At 40.1% G+C, this 12,279-nt stretch overlaps 1 long non-coding RNA gene across 4 annotated transcripts in view; it reads left to right on the top strand.

Annotated features, from left to right (window-relative positions):
- The window catches only part of LOC133661416 (uncharacterized), a 115,838-nt gene that overhangs the window by 30,552 nt on the left and 73,007 nt on the right, over positions 1 to 12,279 (top strand). For all 4 annotated transcript variants that reach the window (XR_009827939.1, XR_009827940.1, XR_009827938.1 and 1 more), the window contains exon 3: positions 5,275 to 5,398. This is a non-coding gene — a long non-coding RNA (uncharacterized LOC133661416). The remainder of the gene's footprint in view (positions 1 to 5,274; positions 5,399 to 12,279) is intronic.

Genomic DNA, 12,279 nt, shown 5'->3' with positions numbered 1-12,279 from the left:
GCCCTTTGAGCTCTTCAATCTGGCCCGCCGGACATTCCTAAATAATTGTTTTAGATGTTTAAGATGTAAAGTGTAGCTGCCATTATGATGTGCAGTCATGTTTTCTAATGACAGTAGGTCTTCAACTATTCTAAGTCTTTCAATGCTTGGAATATGCGTTTTTGCATGATATACTAGTTACTATGGTCATCTAATTAGTTACTATGGTCATCTAATTAGTTACTATGGTCATCTAATTAGTTTCTATGGTCATCTAATTAGTTACTATGGTCATCTAATTAGTTACTATGGTCACTATGAGATATCTCAGATTGTCGGTGGGTTTTTTCATTGTTTGTATGTTTGTTCATATTTCACTGTTTGTTGCATTTTGGTTGTGTTTCGGTTGATTGTAAAATATGTTGTCAATATTCAGTGTTTTATCCTTCATAGTTAATATTGTAAATCCCACATTCTTTATTTTCATGTACCGTATTTTCCGCACCATAAGGCGCCCCGTGTTATTAGCCGCACGTTTAATGAACGGCATATTTCAAAACTTTGTTTACCTATTAGCCGCCCCGTGCTATTAGCCGCACCTACGCTACGCTAAAGGGAATGTCAACAAAACAGTCAGATAGGTCAGTCAAACTTTAATAATATATTACAAACCAGCGTTCTAACAACTCTGTTCACTCCCAAAATGTAATGTACAAATGTGCAATCACAAAAATAGTAACACTCAAAATAGTGCAGAGCAATAGCAACATCAATAACTCAACGTTGCTCATACGTTAGTGTCACACAACACACAAAATAAACATTTAAAGCTCACTTTCTGAAGTTATTACTCATCCACAAATCCCTCAAATTATTCTTCTTCGGTGTGCTTCACTTGTTTTTTGACACCATCTGTGATGTGGACGCGCATGCAGTCATAGATCAACAGGAACGGCGCTGCGTGAAAAAAGTCACCCGGTGTCTTCGCGTAAACGTCTATCAACCACTCGCTCATCTTTTCTTCATCCATCCATCCCTTCGAGATAGCTTTTATGATGACGCCGGCTGGAAAGTTCTCTTTTGGCAAGGTCTTCCTTTTGAATATCACCATGGGTGGAAGTTTCTGGCCGTTAGCATGGCAAGCTAGAACCACAGTAGGACGACTTCTCATTCCCTGTGGTGCGAATATTCACCGTACGTGTTCCCGTTGTATCCACAGTGCGGTTCACAGGAATATCAAAAGTCAGTGGAACCTTGTACGCGTGTCTCTTAGTAGGAGACATTTTGTGGTCTTTACAGAAACACACAAATGAAATGAAACGTAATATCCGCGCGCTTCTTCTTCTACGGGGGCGGGTGCTCACCTTGGCGGTTGCTTACAGTAGAAGAAGAAGCGCTTCCTCTTCTATGGGGGCGGTTGCTTACCGTAGAAGAAGAAGCGCTTCCTCTTTTATGGGGAAAAAAGATGGCGGCTGTTTACCGTAGTTGCGAGACCTAAACTTTATGAAAATAAATATGAATATTAATCCATATATAAGGCGCACCGGGTTATTAGCCGCACTGTCTGCTTTTGAGAAAAATTGTGGTTTTTAGGTGCGGCTTATGGTGCGGAAAATACGGTACATTCTGGGTGTCTCATTCAGTAAAAAAATGTCAAATTCCATTTCGTTTTTTTCAGGCGGTCTGTCATAAAGTTTTTAGCTTTCAATCATTATTGTGAGGTTTTGTATTAGTGTTCCTAAAATTAGATATACCGGCCCTCAGACACACTTTTTTAATCTAAATCTGGCCCCCCGAGTCAAATAATTGCCCAGGCCTGATCTAATGGATGCATAACGTAACCCCAGCCTCTACTGTAGCGTCTATTCTATGCGCCTTATATGTGAACAAAGTTTTAAAATATGCCTTTAATTGAAGGTGCGCCTTATAATCCGGTGCGCCTTATAGTGCGGAAAATACGGTAATATAGTTGTCCTTTTTAAGTGCAATGACGATAAAGTTGTGTTCTATTCTAGACATGTAGGGAACTTGTGTTGAGCTGGGACAGAATTTGAGGAACATATGGAGTCGTTCCGTCGTTTGATTCCTCTGGTGAGATCGGAGGTCATCCATGTTGCTCATGAGTGAGGCCATGCTGGCTCGTCATCTGTGTTGTAGTTCTAGGCCAAGTTTTACCGTAGCGAACCACGCATACATTTAGAGACATTGTGTTCTGAACAAGGTCCTCCCCTAAACAATGTTTGAAATATTTAATTGTTTTGTGGGACGATTTGGATTCCATAGTTATATTTTGAAATTATTCAACTAGTTTTTCCTTAAATGAAATGAAAGCAGAGTTTTTCTCCACTTTGTTTCAGTTTAATGAGGCCCTGCTTGCTCGCCATCCCTGGTTTAGTTCTAAGCCAAGTTCTACCGCATATCTCTAGTCAAGCATTCATTTCAGGACTTTGTGTTGTACTTGGGAATAATAGTATATCATTATCTTGTAACCTCTCACTGATTTCTTGGTTTTAATTCGGGAATAATAATAAAACTTCATTGACAGGACGTGAAAATGGAAGAAAACGTGTACCTTTTTTCCCTTCATTTGTGAAGTCAACAGTCAGTTACGCCCCCATAAGGAGAAGAAAACATTTTGCGCCCCCCCACTCTCTGCCTCAACTATAAATAATATAATTTGTCTATAAAATTGTTATAAGTACACCTCTGCATAGCATTGTATCTTTATTACCTTTTAAAAAACCCAAAATAGTAACATGTTTTTTTTAGTCTCTAACCGAAAAGCACTAATAAAAATAAAATCATTTATTCATACTAAAAATAAATTATATAAACTAATCGATCAGCAACAATAACTTAGTATCACAATATATGAAACACTTTAACCTACAAAACAAAAATAAATTGTTTTTTTTAAGTCAAAATAAGGAAGTCAGGATTAATGGCTACAATGAGCACGTTTTGCAGTGCGCAGCTTTTCGAAGCATGATACCGTATGATACTGATAAAGCATGTTACCCGGGGTCACATCTGCACTACAGTGAAGAGAGGGCTTGTGGCTATAGCCATCTCCTTTGTAGTTCTAGGCCAAGTTGGACCGCATCAAACTGAAGGGACTAGTATTCTCAAACTGTGGTACATGTACCACTAGTAGTACGCGGGCTCCATCAAGTCGTACGCCCAAAAAAATCATTTGATTAAAGTACAGTGTTTTATTTTCCTATATTTAAACAATGTTACTGATCAAATTGTGTGTAATGTTGAAGTGGCCTAAAATATCAAATGTACTTGTTGAATAAAACATCTGTCTTGTTTCTAACGAATACGTAGGTCTACTACGCTACTGTATACAAACGTTGGTCATTATGGTGGTACTTGGAGAGCCACGTGTTTTCTGAGGTGGTATTTGGTGGAAAAAGTTTGAGAACCAGGGGCCGTACTTATCAAGCTTCTTAGAGTGCCATTTTACACTTAAGTCCTGAGAATTTGCGAAATTTAGTCCTACTCTCAAACTTAAGAATAAAAGCTTTTTATCAACGTTCTTAAGTCTAAGAATCACTCCTACTCTCCACGATATTTAAGAGACCTTCAGAGGTGTCTTAAGTGGTTAGGAGTTGCCAGCAGGGGGTGGCACTGAGGCGAGAGAGACGTGCGCGAACGTTCAGGGAACGGAACAATGTTTTTGTTTTTTTGATGACGAGCAGCTGATCAAACGGTATCGTTTAGACAGAGCGGATATTATTTTTGTCACAGATTTAATACTTTTCGATTCCTTGTTGATTTCTGCATGTGTCTGCAGTGGGCTAGTATATATAGAGCCACCCACACCAGTTTCAAATTAGTTGCCTAATTAATGAATTGGAAAGAAAATGTTATGACCGTAGCGTATGTGTGTGGCCGTGAGGTGAGTGACGTCAGTGAGTGTGTGGGCGAGAGAAGAGAGGGAGCGGTAGCGTGAGTGCCGGCGGGGACTAGTTTGTTTTGTATTATTTTGTAGTTTATTGTCAAAATATACACTCCCATTGTCCACTTAAATATTTCCAAGATATTTCTTTATTCTTAGACAACGGATTCCCTTCCGTGATTGGTCATTTCTATGGACACAGAAATGACGTCACCTAAAATTCCGTTTACGGCACATAGTAATGTCGTAATTCAGCTCTGAGTGTGACACTTAAGATTCAGTCCTACACTTCGCTGAAAGTGTGAGTAAGACGCTTGATAACTAACTTTTAAGTGCAGCTTTCAGCGAAGAATTTATTTACTCTTAAGTCAACTCTTAGCAGACTTCTTAGGAGTAATTCTAAGAAGCTACGGCCCCAGTGCTCTAAAGCAACTTCAGATCCATCTATCGATATAACATTTTCTTTTTATGTTTTATGCCTTTTCGGCAAAAGAAAAAACGTCTTTTTAAGAGCAAAAACACGATATATGCTAAATTTACCCACCCAAAAATGTTTCTAAGTTGAATATTTGAGCATTAAATAGGTCAATAGTTCTTAACATTGGTTTTATTCATTGGTTTTTGAGCAAAGACCGTTCAAAAAAGCCCCACTCATAGGTGTTAAAATGAAGTCATGCATTAATTGTCTTTTTTTTTACTTTAACACTTAAATATTCTAGAACAACTTCAGATCTTTTTGCCTAACACTTTTTATAATTTTTTTAATGATTTATTTATTTATTTTTAATGCCCTTTTTGTCATGGAAAATTTGTTTTTATGGCAAAACCACAAAATTAGCAATATTTACCCCTCTCCCCACAAAAAAAAACCCTAATTTGAATATTTGAGCCTTAAATATGTCAATATATCATAACATTAATTTTCATCCTTTATTATTGTTTGAGGAAAGACAGTTTTTGAAAAATACAAATCAAAAGGTGGTTAAAATAGGTCCTAAATGATTTTTTTTGTCTTTTACTTTCAACGCTTCAATATCTACATCAACTTAAGATATTTTAGCTGATTAGTTTTATTTTATTTATTTTTTTCCTTTTTTTTTATTTTATTAGGTTATGCCTTTTTTTATTTTTATTTTTTATGGCAAAAACACAAAATACACAATTTTCCTCAACATATTTCAAAATGGAATATTTGATGTGAAGTAATTGAAGCCTTCAATAGGTCAATGATTCATAACATTGATTTTGATGCATTATTACCTTTTTTTGAGCCTTGAAAAACCGCCTGCGTTGCAGCTTAGCGTCATTACATTCAACATTGCAACTTGACCTGTTTACTCTTCATTTTCACTTTATATTTAATAACATTATTATTGTGATATTATTTTTAGAATGTGCCATCCTACGGCCATCCCTGGACTAAATATGGATTTGGGATTCTTGGTCTGAGTAAACACCTGCAGCACGGACCCCTCTCGCCAGAGACACGCCCGGGTTTCTTTGCATCAACATCTGGTACACCTTTACACACACACACACACACACACACACACACACACACACACACACACACACACACACACACACACACACACACACACACACACGCACCCGCACAGTCCACTAAATGCAAAGTGGACCACCAACCAACTAACGGAGCATATGGCTTGATTCCTCTGGGTGCTCCTTCATTTCCCTCCTCTTCAAACACCCCCCACCGCCCCCGCCTACCTTCACTCCTGCTAACTTACTCCTTCTTTTCGACGAATCGTTGACTCCACCTGCACCCGGCAGCAAATTCCACACTCGTCGCCCCCCCGTGTGTCACTGCTATTTCTGTCCCGCGGGACTATAAACCGAGCTTCTTCATCCAGATGTACCTAATTCTGTGTCCAGCCGAGCGCTCTAATTCTCCCCCGCCATGTTCCAGGCCACCCCCAGAGTCAGCGTTTGAGGCTAAAAAGAGCAGCATCATTATAGCGTCCTGTTCCTAACAAACAAGAACACGGCGACATTGACCTTTTTTGCCGGCAAACTGAAGAGCGAAGCAAAAGAACGTGTTATGTATTTTACACGTTTCTTGCATTCTCCTGACATTTTACCGGAGTGTTCGCCTAACGATGCTTTCTCGGCGCTCTTCATGTGGCAAAAAAACAACAATTAGTGCCACTCTCGTCCCCGTCTTGCTTTCAGACTCGGCTAATCACGCCGGCAAGAGACGACGCCATGGCAACGCACAGCGCAGTCCCGACTTGCCATAGAGCAGCTGTTGCTTCTATCCAGGCAAAACCTCATAATTTTTCCAAACACATAAGCACAAAATAGCAAAGGTAGCTGTGGTGATTTCTGTAGAAAATGCACTTTTTTCCATCATTTTTCACTCATTTGTATCGCCTGCATATCTTTAGGTCGGAGGTCTTCAACAGGGGTCTTTGACATTTTGGTTGATTATACTTATACGAAGACCTCCTCAATCCCACCAACACGTCTTCCTATGAGGAAGCAGTGCCTGGGGAATCTGTGGTGGGCTCTCCTATTTCTGGGGCTGAGGTTGCTGAGGTAGTTAAAAAGCTGTGGATGAGATCCGCCCGGAGTTCCTTAAGGCTCTGGATGCTGTGGGGCTGTCTTGGTTGACAAGACTCTGCAGCATCGCGTGGACATCGGGGGCGGTACCTCTGGATTGGCAGACCGGGGTGGTGGTTCCTCTCTTTAAGAAGGGGAACCGGAGGGTGTGTTCTAACTATCGTGGGATCACACTCCTCAGCCTTCCCGGTAAGGTCTATTCAGGTGTGCTGGAGAGGAGGCTACGCCGGATAGTCGAACCTCGGATTCAGGAGGAACAGTGTGGTTTTCGTCCTGGTCGTGGAACTGTGGACCAGCTCTATACTCTCGGCAGGGTCCTTGAGGGTGCATGGGAGTTTGCCCAACCAGTCTACATGTGTTTTGTTGACTTGGAGAAGGCATTCGACCGTGTCCCTCGGGAAGTCCTGTGGGGAGTGCTCAGAGAGTATGGGGTATCGGACTGTCTGATTGTGGCGGTCCGCTCCCTGTATGATCAGTGCCAGAGTTTGGTCCACATTGCCGGCAGTAAGTCAGACACGTTTCCAGTGAGGGTTGGACTCCGCCAAGGCTGCCCTTTGTCACCGATTCTGTTCATAACTTTTATGGACAGAATTTCTAGGCGCAGTCAAGGCGTTGAGGGGATCTGGTTTGGTGGCTGCAGGATTAGGTCTCTGCTTTTTGCAGATGATGTGATCCTGATGGCTTCATCTGGCCAGGATCTTCAGCTCTCGCTGGATCGGTTCGCAGCTGAGTGTGAAGCGACTGGGATGAGAATCAGCACCTCCAAGTCCGAATCCATGGTTCTCGCCCGGAAAAGGGTGGAGTGCCAAGTGGAGGACCCTGCCCCAAGTGGAGGAGTTCAAGTACCTCGGAGTCTTGTTCACGAGTGAGGGAAGAGTGGATCGTGAGATCGACAGGCGGATCGGTGCGGCGTCTTCAGTAATGCGGACGCTGTATCGATCCGTTGTGGTGAAGAAGGAGCTGAGCCGAAAGGCAAAGCTCTCAATTTACCGGTCGATCTACATTCCCATCCTCACCTATGGTCATGAGCTTTGGGTTATGACCGAAAGGACAAGATCACGGGTTCAAGCGGCCGAAATGAGTTTCCTCCGCCGGGTGGCGGGGCTCTCCCTTAGAGATGGGGTGAGAAGCTCTGCCATCCGGGGGGAGCTCAAAGTAAAGCCGCTGCTCCTCCACAGACCCAGGACACGTTGGGAAGACTATGTCTCCCGGCTGGCCTGGGAACGCCTCGGGATCCCCCGGGAGGAGCTGGACGAAGTGGCTGGGGAGAGGGAAGTCTGGGCTACCCTGCTTAAGCTGCTGCCCTCGCGACCCGACTTCGGATAAGCGGAAGAAGATGGATGGATGGATGGATACTTTTAAAAAAAATATTTTTGTATATTCCCTGTATTTTTCCCACACATTGAAGAATATTTCAATTAACAATGAATCAACAAAGTCCAGTGTGTTCTTGCACGTCACTGCCGTTTGATATACCGTAATTTCCGGACTATAGAGCGCACCGATAAGCCACACCCATTCAATATTAGAAACATAAAAAGTTCATATACTAGCCGCACCGGACTATAAGCCGCAGATAAATACGTTGTGAAATTAGTTAATTACGCAGAAATATTTTGCAAATGTTTATTTACATACCTTGTTTTCAAACGGTGTCTGTAAGACGGCAGTAAAACAGCTGATCAAACAAAACAGAAGTCATCGTCATGGACCCGCCAGCTGCGGTAGCGAGCTCTCCAATCAGCTAAATCGACTCAAATCCTCCACGTTTTTGGTAAATTTACTGAGGAGTTTGTGAAACTGAAACAATACAAACAAAAATGCCATTGTAAGTTAATAATACTAACACAGACAAGTTAATAATGCTGACACAGACACTTTAAATGTGTTAGCATATTAGCTAATTGGCTAACATTACGATAGCACGTAGAAATATGCATGAAAATACTCCTACAGACTTCACACATGGGGAAAGTTTAGTAAGTAAGCATTGTTTTAGTTATATTGTAAAACTTACACACAGTGTTTTTGGCATGACGAATGAAGAATCCATGCGAGTAGAAACGCTATGGTCGGCTAGAAGACGGAACGGCACTTCTACTATCGGTTGAAAGCTCAAAAAGGGCACTGCAGCACCTGCAGTGAGCGAACTCGTCCAAAAGATGGCGCCATAATACAAACAATAACAAAAAAATATATAGCAATATTTGCATTATGGCCGTCTGCGAGGAAAAATCCATAAATTAGCTGCACCGTTTTAAAAAGGAGCGGCTTTTCGGTAATGTGTGACCAAGTCTGGTGTGGTTGTAATGACTAGCTGCACAGACGGTCTCATTATGTGTTTGTTAGCAAGGGCGAACATGCCAAATCTAAAACAAACAAACAAACAAACAAACAAACAAAAAACATCCCAAAATCTTTCTGTGGTGGTCTAACTATATTCAAAGGTGAAAGACACACCTTTTTAATCAGGCTTTTTACTCATCATCTTAAACACGTATGTTTTTTATTATCATTTTATTGTGTTGTTTTCTACCTTAATTATTAATATTACTACTATTATTCTCTCAATGTTATGTTTTTATCAACTTAATGTAATATATATTTTATTATTACATGTATTTCATCACATGGTTTTGTACTATTTTTTAGATGGCGTTAATTTTCGTTATTCTTCAGTGTGGACGCCTTAAAGGTGGCGTTTTTCCTCAAATCCTCAGTGACATGCCATGTTTTGTTTTTGATTTGTTATTTTCAAAAGTGCTGTGTGAGTGTGTGTGTTTGTGTTTGTTTTATTCTCTTCTATTTCTTTTTTGTGCAGCATTTTGTGTTTGCCACTGGCCTGTGTATGAGAAGTGTTATATAAATGAAGGTTGATTTGGTTGGTGTTGATATTTGTGGCGGGCCGCCAAATAACAACTGGATTTTTAAAAATCCAGCAGGCACAAGTATCCTTCGAAACAACGTTGCAAAAAATAGTATTTGTAAATTGAGACAATGCTGAAGTCTAACGTTGGATCCAGGTTGTTGGTTGGGAAATGACCAAATTTCAATCAACGTCACAACCTGACATTGATTAAACGTCGTCAAAAAGCATGTTGTTTCAACGTTGTATTTGTGTTGTAGAATATTGGTTGGGAAATGACCAAAATGCAATGATCAAATCAACGTCAGAACCTGACATTGAATAAACGTAGTCAAAAAGCATGTTGTTTCAACGTTGTATTTGTGTTGTAGAATATCGATTAGGAAATGACCAAATTTCAATGGTCAAATCAACGTCACAACCAGACATTGATTAAACGTCGTCAAAAAGCATGGTGTTTCAACGTTGTATTTGTGTTGTAGAATACTGGTTGGGAAATGACCAAATTTCAATGGTCAAATCAACGTCGTCAAAAAGCATGTTGTTTCAACGTTGTATTTGTGTTGTAGAATATTGTGTAGGAAATGACCAAATTTCAATGGTCAAATCAACGTCACAACCAGACATTGATTAAACGTCGTCAAAAAGCATGTTGTTTCGACGTTGTATTTGTGTTGTAGAATATCGATTAGGAAATGACCAAATTTCAATGGTCAAATCAACGTCACAACCAGACGTTGATTAAAAGTTGTGAAAAAGCATGTTGTTTCAACATTGTATTTGTGTTGTAGAATACTGGTTGGGAAATGACCAAATTTCAATGGTCAAATCAACGTCGTCAAAAAGCATGTTGGTTCAACGTTGTATTTGTGTTGTAGAATACTGGTTGGGAAATGACCAAATTTCAATGGTCAAATCAACGATGTCAAAAAGCATGTTGTTTCAACGTTGTATTTGTGTTGTAGAATATTGTGTAGGAAATGACCAAATTTCAATGGTCAAATCAACGTCACAACCAGACATTGATTAAACGTCGTCAAAAAGCATGTTGTTTCAACGTTGTATTTGTGTTGTAGAATACTTTTTGGGAAATGACCAAATTTCAATGGTCAAATCAACGTCGTCAAAAAGCATGTTGTTTCAACGTTGTATTTGTGTTGTAGAATAGTGGTTGGGAAATGACCAAATTTCAATGGTCAAATCAACGTCGTCAAAAAGCATGTTGTTTCAACGTTGTATTTGTGTTGTAGAATATTGTGTAGGAAATGACCAAATTTCAATGGTCAAATCAACGTCACAACCACACATTGATTAAACGTCGTCAAAAAGCATGTTGTTTCGAAGTTGTATTTGTGTTGTAGAATATCGATTAGGAAATGACCAAATTTCAATGGTCAAATCAACGTCACAACCAGACATTGATTAAACGTCGTCAAAAAGCATGGTGTTTCAACGTTGTATTTGTGTTGTAGAATACTGGTTGGGAAATGACCAAATTTCAATGGTCAAATCAACGTCGTCAAAAAGCATGTTGTTTCAACGTTGTATTTGTGTTGTAGAATATTGTGTAGGAAATGACCAAATTTCAATGGTCAAATCAACGTCACAACCAGACATTGATTAAACGTCGTCAAAAAGCATGTTGTTTCGACGTTGTATTTGTGTTGTAGAATATCGATTAGGAAATGACCAAATTTCAATGGTCAAGTCAACGTCACAACCACACATTGATTAAACGTAGTCAAAAAGCATGTTGTTTCGAAGTTGTATTTGTGTTGTAGAATATCGATTAGGAAATGACCAAATTTCAATGGTCAAATCAACGTCACAACCAGACGTTGATTAAAAGTTGTGAAAAAGCATGTTGTTTCAACATTCTATTTGTGTTGTAGAATATTGTGTAGGAAATGACCAAATTTCAATGGTCAAATCAACGTCGTCAAAAAGCATGTTGTTTCAACGTTGTATTTGTGTTGTAGAATATTGTGTAGGAAATGACCAAATTTCAATGGTCAAATCAACGTCACAACCAGACATTGATTAAACGTCGTCAAAAAGCATGTTGTTTCAACGTTGTATTTGTGTTGTAGAATACTTTTTGGGAAATGACCAAATTTCAATGGTCAAACCAACGTCGTCAAAAAGCATGTTGTTTCAACGTTGTATTTGTGTTGTAGAATATTGTGTAGGAAATGACCAAATTTCAATGGTCAAATCAACGTCACAACCAGACATTGATTAAACGTCGTCAAAAAGCATGTTGTTTCAACGTTGTATTTGTGTTGTAGAATATTGGTTGGGAAATGACCAAAAAATTCAAAAGTCAAATCAACGTCAGAACCCAACATTGATTAAGCGTCGTCAAAAAGCATTTTGTTCCAACGTTATGTTTGAGTTGTTCAACGTCAGGACCTAATTCAACAAGTTCTCAACGTTGTTTTAGTGTCGTATGCCTGCTGAGTCACCGGTTCTTCGCCCTTTCAGTGACCATTGTGACATTTCTGCGCAAAGAACCCTGTTGATCTTGAAGCAAAAGTGGTTGAAGTAAATGGGCCCGTTTTTGTGCGACCCGCCTCCGAGTCACAAGCATTTTCCGATGAGTATTGTCCCTTTTGCCGAGTGCGATTCCCATTGATTTTAATGGGCCTTCAAGTTTGGAGGCAATGTCTTTGAGGTAAAACTAGAACGCTGACAGTAAAATGGCGTCGTGTCTGAGCACGGAATGAAAAAGAAGAGCTTTCCAGCACACTGATTGTCCTTTCTCACCTTTCCTGTGTCCTGTGAGGCGACTTTAACATTCATCTCCTGAGACTGGCACGACATGTATATTTGCCGACAAACACGCCTGTCCCGTCACAACACTGTTGTCTGTTTACTTTCTCCTCTCAACCCTGTTTCCCCTCTTTTGGCACCCTGGTACTGAGAATCACAAACACACATGTGATGA

Source organism: Entelurus aequoreus, linkage group LG12 (genome assembly GCF_033978785.1).
Source record: "Entelurus aequoreus isolate RoL-2023_Sb linkage group LG12, RoL_Eaeq_v1.1, whole genome shotgun sequence".
NCBI classification, from domain to species: Eukaryota; Metazoa; Chordata; class Actinopteri; order Syngnathiformes; family Syngnathidae; genus Entelurus; species Entelurus aequoreus.
Note: the sequence above shows the minus strand (reverse complement) of the source record. Positions and strands in the feature narration are given on the sequence as shown.